At 33.9% G+C, this 11728-nt stretch overlaps 1 pseudogene; it reads right to left on the minus strand.

Moving 5' to 3' along the window:
• Positions 1-1536: 1536 nt before the first annotated feature.
• LOC136310721 (10 kDa heat shock protein, mitochondrial pseudogene) lies at positions 1537-2024 on the minus strand (annotated as a pseudogene).
• Positions 2025-11728: the final 9704 nt, after the last annotated feature.

Here is an 11728-nt window from a genome sequence, read left to right on the forward strand (position 1 = left end):
TCCTGATGTTGTACCTTGGTATTTTCATCCACTGAGTGCCATCCACCCCCACGACTCTAAAATCTCATTTTCCTTGTTGTGTTCTGCAATGAACACAGCTCCATACTGAGATATTTTTTCCTGGATTGCAATAATAGTTTTTTTTTTATTTATTTTTATTTTTTTTAAATTTTATTTATTCATTTTAGAGAGGAGAGAGAGAGACAGAGACAGAGAGAGAGAGAGAAGAGAGAGACGGGGGGAGGATCAGGAAGCATCAACTCCCATATGTGCCTTGACCAGGCAAGCCCAGGGTTTCGAACTGGTGACCTCAGCATTTCCAGGTCAACGCTTTATCCACTGCGCCACCACAGGTCAGGCTGCAATAATAGTTTCTGAGTAAAATCTATATTTACCACTTTACCTACTGTCAGGCTCTGATTTTCTTTGACAATTGTACTTATCCTTCTAACAAAGCATATAGTTTATTGTATGTATTATTTATCATCTAACTCTACCTATTAAAATGTAAGCTCCATAAGGCAAAGATCTTTGATTTCCTCAATGATATATCACAACGATCTAAAAAAGTGACTGGCATGTAATAGGCATTCAATTATATGTGTTGAATCTATTTGACTCAAATCAATCAATAACTATGTATTTTTTGCCTATTAGGATGTAGCTATCTCTTATACAGAAAGAGAAAATAGGAGCTATTTTCTCCCAGTGACTTAGAGCAGAATTAATCGCTTCACATTTTTTACTTGAGTTATATGCATTTCTTCTTGGCATTTAATGTGCCATAAATCAACAGTAAAATTAAATCTTCAGTTATTAATTTTGCACTGATATACTTGCACTTACTTTCCTTGTAAGACTAGTAAAGGAAGAAGCTGCCTCTATATTTTTGGCCAGCAGTTTTAATGTTCCAAAGGAGAAAGAGTTAGAGACTTTGCAAATGTAAAAGCAGCAAGAACAAAAAGATAAGTTCCTGCCTTGAATTAGGGACACACTGACTTACTATTAAGAAGACATCACTAAAAAGAAAAAGGAGAAGAAGGAGGAGGGAGAGGAGGAGGAGGAGGAGGAGGAGGAAGAAGAGGAGGAGGAGGAGGAGGAGGAGGAGGAGGAGAAGGAGAAGAAGAAGAAGAAGAAGAAGAAGAAGAAGAAGAAGAAGAAGAAGAAGAAGAAGAAGAAGAAGAAGAAGAAGAAGAAGAAGAGGAGGAAGAGGAAGAAGAAGAGGAGGAGGAGGAGGAGGAGGAAGATCACTTTGACACAGTACCACATGTGTAAAAAGATTTTAATTGGTAGGAAAGGTCTCACATTATCAACCATGCTGTTATATTAATAGTTGATATTTTAAATATATATTTTTATGTGGAAATGTTTATATCAATATAGTGAAACTGAAGTTTAAGAGACTCTGGATGTCATTGATTTGGATATCAATAGTTTATTATAGAAAAGACATAGAAATTATTTATATGATGAAAGATTTCAGAACTTTAGTGGAATGGGAAGTTTCACATGATGCCATTTTGACAGTGGTCTATTTCAGTTTACTTACTTTCCAAGAATCTCAGCATCTCTAAATAAAAAATAATTCTTGTTCTCTGTACTTTGGTGCCTCCACAGTCTAGAAGGAATTTATCTCCAACTTTCATGTTAATTGGTTGACTCCACTCTTTCCTATGGAGCTGGATCCAACAGCTACTACAGTCGCTTGCAATACTTTTCCTTAAGATTTTTCTGGAAGCATAATGCTTCTGGTTACAGTTTCTGCAGCACCCCTTTCAAATAATACTCCAGTTAAAGAGCAGAAGAACCTGTCTCAGGGCCTGTCCTGCCGTGACCCCCCCGCAGCTGGCACTCCACTCTCCAGTGGTAACTGTGGGGAGAGACCAGCAGTCCAGCCCAGCTGCTGGGCGTGTGAACTCCACCTGGACACAGGACCTTTGGGAAAAGCCACCCAGTGCCCAGGCCCCTCCTGGGAATAGAGGGCAGCCCAGCAGCTCGCATGCATCCCTCTTGAGGGCTTTCATAGGCCACTGATGCAGGGACTGCGAGATGGAAGTTAATGTTGGAAGTTTTAATATATTTTTTATTGATTGATTTTTAGAGAGAGAGAGATCAATTTGTTGTTCCCCTTATTTATGCATTTATTGGTTGTATCTTGCATGTGTCCTGACCAGGGATCAAACCCACGACATTGGTGTACCAGGATGATGCTCAACTGAGCTACCCATCAGGACCTAATATTGAACATGTCAAAGTATAAACATCATTGAGCGTGAGCATAGGACAGTGGCTATGATGCTGCTACACAGTAAAACTGTAAAATGCTTCCTCCAGGAAGGATTTTTAAAGTATGCTCAGAATGAGTCAGGACAGGCATGCTATGTCCAGGAAGGCATATACTCTCAGACCCAATCTAAGATTCTACCAAAAACAGAGGTCAAGAATTTTTCCTTTGTGTTCTACCTAGTACATTTTTATAGGACCCTATGATGAAAATCGGGAATAAAAGATGCTGAGCAGAGATGTAAATAGAAATTAAATATGGGCTAACTAGAGCTAGTCCAATCCTCCTTAGCAACAGAGCAGATGGAATTTAATTTGTGTGAAATTTGAACTGTGCTGCTAAGCAGATCATTGCCTATAACTAGCAAAAGGCTGTGATACAATTATATGAAAATTTACACCAATGTGATTCCCTGCCCGTATATTAAATAACACTAAGAGAAAACATACCTTTATATTTCTGAGTTAAATACTGAGGGCAAGTAAAAATAACTTAGCAACGTCATCCAAGAAATATTTGCTCTTAGATAATAACACTGAACAAATTAAAGTAGCTTAACTGTCAAAATGAAAATATTTGCTCATCAAGGCTCATTTCAAGATTCTTGCCTTTAACTAATTATTAAACAAAATTATTATGCCCTAAACTCCATTCAGTTTCAACCACTACTCTACCTTGCAAGAGCCACATTTTTATTGTAGTTGTTGTTTTGTTTTGATTTTAGGGAGGGAGAGGAAGGGAGAGAAAATAAAAGAGAAACATTCTTTTTTTTTTTTTTTTTTTTTTTACAGAGACAGAGAGTCAGAGAGAGGGATAGACAAGGACAGACAGATGAAAAGCATCAATCATTAGTTTTTCATTGAGCATTGCTACACCTTAGTTGTTCATTGATTGCCTTCTCATATGCCTTGTCCGCGGGCCTTCAGCAGACCGAGTAACCCCTTGCTCGAGCCAGTGACCTTGGTCCAAGCTGGTGAGCTTTTGCTCAAACCAGATGAGCCCGCGCTCAAGCTGGCGACTTCGGGGTCTTGAACCTGGGTCCTCGGCATCCTAGTCTGATGCTCTGTCTACTGCGCCACTGCCTGGTCAGGCGAGAAACATTCTTTATTTTTCCATTTATTTGTGCATTCATCAATTGATTCTCATAAGTACCCTAATGGTGTATGGAATGCACAACCTTGGTGTATTCAGATGATGCTCTGTGGTCCCCAAACTTTTTTGGGCCACGGACCGGTTTAATGTCAGAAAATATTTTAACGGACCGGCCTTTAGGGTGGATGGATAAATGTATCTCGTGACTGAGACAAGCGTCAAGAGTGAGTCTTAGACGGATGTAACAGAGGAAATCTGGTCATTTTTAAAAAATAAAACATTGTTCAGACTTAAATATAAATAAAACGAAAATAATGTAAGTTATTTATTCTTTCTCTGCAGACCGGTACCAAATGGCCCACGGACAAGTACCCGGGGGTTGGGGACCACTGCTCTAACCAACTGAGCTACCTGATCAGGCACAAGACCTACCTTCAAATTACCTAGCCAAGGCCCTAATACCTTTAAATATTCTTCCCTAAATTCTGCATTTTAAGACATGACTAAGACTTGGTTAAACCATTATTCTGCAGTATATATATAAATAATATGTGTGTGTACATATATATAGTATTAAAAACAATAAATTTTGTTTTTAATCAATAGGTGTCTCTGATGACCTTTTGAAGATAAGTAGTATAACTAGCTCAGTGTTGAAAGACAAAGATCAAGTGTCAGGAGCCAGAGACTTAAGACCACCACAAATACACTATAGTTAAATAAAATTGGGGGTTTGGAGGGGGCTAATCATTGCAACATGGAAAATACACACCTTGGAAATTTGTGGTGTTTCCTTAAAAGTATGTTAGGATTGTTCTATAAAATTGGGCTTTTTTTTTTTTAAGTGGTTTTGAGACAGCTTGAAGGAAGTGAAAATTTGCCATCATTGAACGTTGCCAGAAATTGGAGGCAGTTTACAGACCATTGTATTCTCTATTTTTGTATAACAAATTACTACAAACTTAGCAGCTTGAAATATGCATTTATCTCATTATTCTGTTTGTCATGACTCTAGATGTAGCTTAGCTATATCTTCTGCTCTCAAAATTTTTACAAGGCTGCAATCAAGGTATCAGCTGGGGCTGTGGTCTCATCTGAGGACGTGAGAGTGAAGTATTCCCTCCCATGCTTCTGTGGTTGTTGGCAGAATTCAGTTCTTTATGGACCTCAGTTCCTTGCTAGTTATCAGCTAGAGATCACCCACAATTCCTTGCCATGTGGGTTTCTTCACATTTCAATTTACTTGGTCAAAGTAAGCAAGGGAGAGTCTGTTGGCAAGGCAGGAGTTTATAATATAATATAATATAATATAATATAATATAATATAATATAATATAATATAATATATTAAAATCTCATTATCTTTCCCATAGTCTACTGATTAAAAGCAAGCCATGGATTCTATCTACATTTAAAAGAAGAGGATTATACATAGTTGTGACAACTAATATGTGGTATAATGGGAGCTATGTAGGAGTCAGTCTGCTACAGGTATCTTAATGTATCTTATCTTTAGTGGGGGAAGAATAAAGAATGGTTAATGAACAACATGTACAGTAGAGTCAAATGATAATACTTTGTTGGTTTGTCACTTAGCATAGTTCTATACATGAAAAAATTTTCCTGTGGAATCTATACTCATGATGACAAACTATAATGCTATTCCTGTAGGGAATTATGAAAAGAGAGTTTAATATTAAAGAGTACCAGTACTATTCCCTTAAGAAAATGGTAGATATCTATGATCTTGTCAAGGATTGTTCCCCAGTTGGTTGTCTTTACTAAGATACCCGAGGCATTCCTATTTATACCAAGGATGTCTCCTTAGGGTTTTGACTATTTAATTCTCTCTAGATTTTCTGAGTCAGATTAATTTTTCTACAAAAAATTAAGTTGCTTACCACCCTTGAATATGCACATTAATCAGATTTATTTTTTCTACTGTTCTTTTTTTACACTGCATATAATAGACATTGAGGAGTTAAAGGCACAGTTCTCACTTAACATTCTGTTTCTTTTCCTAAGAGTCTTTACTGCCTGGTTATCTTTTCTTCAGATCTCAGGAAAAATGTTCTTAACATTTTAGCATCTTTCTTGAAAACACCTATGTGCTGTTTTGTTGTATAGTGATAGTAACTTGCTCCTGCCTACATCAAAGTATTTATCATCCCTTAATCCTTGAGTTGCTGATCTCTCTTTCCCTCTACTAAGAAAAGTATCCAAAACTTTAAATAAACTAAAGGGATTACTACATTTTCTTTCAGGTGTTTTTAGTGAGCATTGTCAGGCTCAGCCAGGGATTATCTGGTTCCTAGGAGTGTGTGCCTTTGTTTAATTTGCTATTTACTATTGGTTTAGATAATTTACAACTCTGTAAGGATAGTCATTACTGATAGTCTTAAATGATTTTTGTCTATAGCAATTGATTTTATTGGCCTGCAGGACATTAACTAGGTTTATATCTAAATTAGTAATCTTATTCAAGCTTTTACTCTTTCAGCCACTCTAAATAATTTTTTTCTTTTTAATTCTTTGAACCATCCTTACCATCTTGCAGTTCTATCATTAATTCATAAATTAAATATTTGACATATGCTCACTTTATCTTCATATGAAAGTTATATATTTAACTTTTTGAAAATTATACTTTGACACCACTAATTTTTTAGAGTCTGTGTCTTTTAACCCTACACTTACAGTGTTTCAAATATAGCAGGTGCTCAGAAAATGTTTATTGAGTGAAGAGAATAATGTAGTAAAAGAAACGTACTTATTCATATGGCTTCTGGTGTAATAATAAAATTAGATTGAAAACTTCAGTTTTTAAGTTCTAGTTCAGGAACATTTTTGATGGAACATGACAGCTTAAACACCATATAGAAGACTAAATATTCAAATACTATTATTACTACATGCTTAGAACAAAATATTCTGTTACCTGAAATAAAATTTTAAAATAGTATAACTGCTTTAAACTTAATTATAATACTTAATCACCTTTATAGATGTCAAAATTATGTATAACTGTAATATAAAGTAAGTAGTTAATATAATAATACCACCCATTACATATTTAGAAACAGTTTTATTACTATAATACCCAAATATTAAAGTTTTAATAAGAAAATGTATTAAATGTGAGTTATTTTTAGAAAAAGGGAGCACAGCAGGTCAGAATAATGCCATACTTAAAAAATTTTTATGAACCATAATATTTATATTACAGCTTCAAAAAAATGTGCATTTGTAGGACAAGAGAGAACATCACACAATCTGGCATAAATTAGTACTTTCAGAGGAGAAATTATAAAATCTGGCCAAAGAATTCCCTTATTTTGATTTTAGGGAGAGAGAGAGAGAATAAATCTAATTGTCATGAGTCTCAGAAAAGTGACTTCCGATTGAAATCATTTAGAGTTTCTTAAATATATCATACATGCCATCATGATCACAAAAATATTTTATTGACATGTTTGTCTGTTAAAAAATAAGATGCAAAGGATTAATACTTTCTGTAAACATAGAAGTTCTGAATATGCAGTCATGTGCACTTAAAGAGATGTTTGGTCAATGATAGATGGCATATATGACGATGGTCCCATAAGATTATAATGGAGCTAAAGAATTCTTATCACCTAGTGATGCAGTTGTCATAACTTTGTAGCACAACACCTTACTCTGTTTGTGGTGATGCTGGTGTAAACAAACTCTAATTATAGTACTTAATACGTAATAAAAATATAGATGGAGATATTTTTTCTGGAATGGAGGAGCTGCATTTTTTTCAGGGTTATATTTACTAAAAATAAATGACACAGTAGAGCTGAGATTCAAACCACAAGCGTCCTTGCCCAAGCGTCATCAGTCTACTTTTAGTGTCTACTATAAAATTCTTTATTCTATAATGGTAATTATTATATCAGTTATAGTAAGAAATTGAAATAAAACAATACTGTGCTTAATCCCCATAAATTTAATTAGAAAAACAATACTGTTCTTGGTGACCAAGAAATTATTAATACTAGATAAATTATATTCTGGTAATAAATACATATATAGTTATTTAAAATTTTTTAACACTTTGAGTTACTCAGACTATTTAGAACATTAGCTAAGAATTATTTTTCTCATAAAGAATTTGAGACAATTTTTATTAGAATTATAACAATGATATTTAGCTAAGAAACACTCTGAAATGTTCTTATAGTATTTTTCATCTTCCTCTCAATGTCTTGAATATTATTCTATGATAATTCACTCATAGATCTTAGAAAAAAGCAGTACTAACAGAAGTATGGTATATTTGATGAATATGTATTGAATCTAAACTCAGAGTTCATGATAGATATGTATTTCAAAATCAAAGGTCAAAATAAAATTGTTTAAAATATAAGCAAAAGAAATAACAAAAAGGTTGGCAAAATTTGAATGCCCATTAATTCTACTACAGTGTCAAAGAATATTTCAGTTCAGATGAATAAGTTAAAAACATTTAAAGTGTCAAAGGGTCAAACCACAAATATATATCTAATGACTTTTGAGAACTTTCATGCTTACGTTTACTTTAATTCTAAAGTTCATTTTTGTGTGGCTTCAAAAATAGTGATCATTCTGAAAATGATTCACTTGGTTTCTATGGCCATTAAATTCTCATCATAATATTATTTTATACCATTTTCAATTCCTGTGTGCACTGCTAACTTTTGAAAATCCTCTGAACATCTACTTATCAGTACATTACACTCTTGTGACATTGTCTTTCTTTTTTTTTTTTAAGACTTTATTCCTTTCAGAGAGAAGAGAGACAGGGGAGAGAGAGAGAAAAAAAAGAGGGGAGGAGCAGGAAGCATTAACTCCCATATGTGCCTTGACTAGACAAGCCCAGGGTCTCAAACCAGCAACTTCAGCCTTCCAGGTCGATGCTTTATCAGACATTGTCTTTTAACTTCATTAGTATCTACTAGGATTTATCTTAACATAAAGAAAATAATCACCAACAGCTCTTGGGCTTCTGTGTATCTTCTACTTACTATCTATAACCTAAGCTCTCTGAGCCTCAGTGATATATGTATGCAACTAGGCTAATCCCAGTGATGAAGAGTTGTGCTAACTATATTGAGGTAATGTCTGCAAGCATGTGTTGTAAAATATAGCATGTCATGCACATTATAATAACCATATTTAACCAAACAATCCAATTCCATTTATGGAGCAACTTGAAGCAAAAGAGAGTAAATTATTATTCTAGACTTTACTTTTGCCTCTATTCCTTGGGTAGGCATCATTTTTAGTGCCTAAGGTGCAGAAAGTATTTCAAAACTAAGAGTATTACATTAATATCAAGTGAGTAGGTGTGAAAGGAGTTCTGGGAGCAGCAATCTTTCAAACAAGAAGTATGGATGTAACTTTGTTCTATTAGCTTATCAAAAGTTGCATAATGGCATTAATTTGTTTTTTAAAAAGTTATATCAAAGAAGAAAAAGCAAATGGTTTGGTCTGTATGACAATCGACCAAAAAAGGGGGGGGGCAGGAGAGGGAGGAATGTAAAGACAATATATATAGTGTTCTAGCTGACTATTATGGGAGGAGTCCTAAAGTATAAATTTTCCCATTATCAATCCTTGTAGTTGGCAAACCCTTTAAGGAGAAATAATGTGTCCAGATGCCTTAGTCAGTGGCCTGGCTGGGTAGCTTAGTCGGGTTAGAGCATCTTCCCAACTCACCAAGGTAGCAGGTTTCCTCCTCAGTCAAGGCACATACAAGGGACCAATGAATGTATAAATAAGTAAGACAACAAATTGATGTTGCTCTCTCAGTCTTTATTTCTCTCTTCCCACCCTCTAAAATCAATAAATAAATAAAAAATTAAAAGAAAAAGATACCTTAGTTGGATACAATTGCTTGTTAAAATATCAAAATAAAGCCCTAGTTTGGACCCTATGTTCACCAAGTAAAAATCAAAGTGAAAATAACTTTATTTTTCATTCAAAGATCATGATACTCCACTTAACAGTTATATTTCTCATTGTAAACAATACATAACACATAACCCTCTACAAGAGTTTTATTACAATGAGTCAACCTCCAAGTCTAAACATTTGGCAGAACTTAAGTTTAGAAGTCTATGTAAACTGAGACTAATCTTGGACTTAGTGAAAAACAGCGCTTCTCTAACAGAAAGATTAAATTGTGTGATATATAGAATATGCAGAAAGAATAAATAACACAAATACACATAATAATACAAGTACAGTCGTCATGTTTACTCCATTTTTAAGTAAAGATCTTTCTAAAAACTTATTTTATGCTCCAGACTTTGACCATAAGCATTTTAATATATACTCAGTATAATAATTTAATTCAAGAAATATTTATTACATATCTAAATAGACTTTCACTGACCTGAGTGCTAGAAATACAATGAAGAATAAAACACTGAAATAATAACTCCATTATTATGAAACTGATACTCAATTATTGAGGTGTTACTCTGTACAGAGTACCAAACTTGTCATTTTACAACCTACAGGAAGACACCAAGGAATTCTAACCATTCTGAATATATGTATAAGCTGAATATTGAGAAAAAATTTAAAGAGCACAATAATAACAAACTAATCTGTTATTGTTGGAAAAATATTGGTTACTGATCTTTTAAGTGATGTTTACTTTGAGGGATGTTGAATATGTAATTACTCAAGTTTGTTCCTGATTGGAGCACCTTCACACATCACTCAGGTTTTTACTCAGCAACTCAAGGCTAGTTAAGTATAATAAGTACTTAGAGTTCCTTTAGGATGTATTGATCCCCATTAGTGCTTTGTTAAATACATTTTATACCATTATTCCAATGGTTAATTGATGCTTCTTTTTATTAAGAAATGTTTGCTTAGGTGTTCACTTGAAGCCATGGCTACAACATGGCTCATAAATTACTCTCCTTTCCAAACTCTTAACTTTTGCCATTTCACAAATTAGAGTAGATAATGTGATGCTCAAGGAATAGCCTTTGGACTTTTCCAGTCTTTGAGCTTCTGCACAACTATATATTAAAGATGAATCAAAAGAAATGTGATCAGACTTCCTGTTTTTCTGAAGACATGGGCAAGACAATGTAATTGAGTGACTCTACAACCAGCGAATGATTGTGGCAGAGACCACAATCTCCATTCTTGTGTCGATATTTAATTTGCACATATAAACTAGAGATCTCAGACTTAACTAGTCTATGAAGTCACATACAAATTTAGTGGGTAAGTAGGAAAACTCAGAATGTTTTATTGCAGAAAGCATGATATTTTACCATGTTCCCCACACTAAGGATTTGTGGAAATCACTGAAAAAATGGAATATATTCCAAAACACAAATGATTGTCATTTTCCATTTCAGTCAGCTTCCTGCTTCTAGTAATTTGATCCACTCTGCTGAAAAATTTCTTAAGTTTCTTATTCTCCCATGAAGCTATAAACATGTCTTCAACTTGAACCATGTTCTTCCTTCTTGGCACAACAGAGTACATGTTCTTCCATTCAAAGACCAATTGCTCTATACGCGGTCAGGATCTCATGGACTAACTTCTCTTTCTCTCTTAATCTGACACTTCTTTGAAGGTAGACATTTTTAGTGTGACTGCTTTAAGGATTTTTTATTCCCCTCTCCCAGTTTCTTTGTGATTTGTCTAAGTGTAGAATTCCTTTATTTATCTGATTTTGGATTTTTCTTTTTTGTCTGCTTAAATTTGTAAATTAAAGTCTAACATTAGAAGCAACTATGAATTGATGCTTCCCACTTCCCTCTTCTCTCTTTCTCCTTTCTCTAAAGTTAATAAATAAGAGCTTTTTGAAAAAATTAAAAAAATAAAGTCTATCATCAATTCTGAAATACTCTCAGCAATTATTATTTTTATTTTTATTCAAATATATTTGGGTTATATTGGTTAATAAAATTATATAAGTTTCAAGTGTACAGTTCTATAATACATTATCTGTATATTGTATTGTGTGTTCACCATCTGAAGTCAAGTATTCTTCTATTATTTTATATATCACCTCATTCTATTCTCTTTTGTTTCCTTTTGGGATCCTGATTAAACTTTTACTTTCTCATTATATTCTTTATGTCACTTCTCTGTGCTTCTGTATTTTTATTTTATTTTTTGTCTCTCTGAAGTACACTCTAAATATTTTCTTGTGATATAAATTCAAGTTCACAGCCCTGGCTGGGTAGTTCAGTTGGTTAGAGTGTTATCCTTATACACCAAGGTTGAGGATTTGATCCCCAGTCAGGATGCACACAAGAATTGACCAATGAATGTATAAATAAATGGAACAACAAAATGATATTTTATTTC

The sequence above is a fragment of the Saccopteryx bilineata genome, chromosome 7 (genome assembly GCF_036850765.1).
Source record: "Saccopteryx bilineata isolate mSacBil1 chromosome 7, mSacBil1_pri_phased_curated, whole genome shotgun sequence".
Lineage (NCBI taxonomy): Eukaryota > Metazoa > Chordata > Mammalia > Chiroptera > Emballonuridae > Saccopteryx > Saccopteryx bilineata.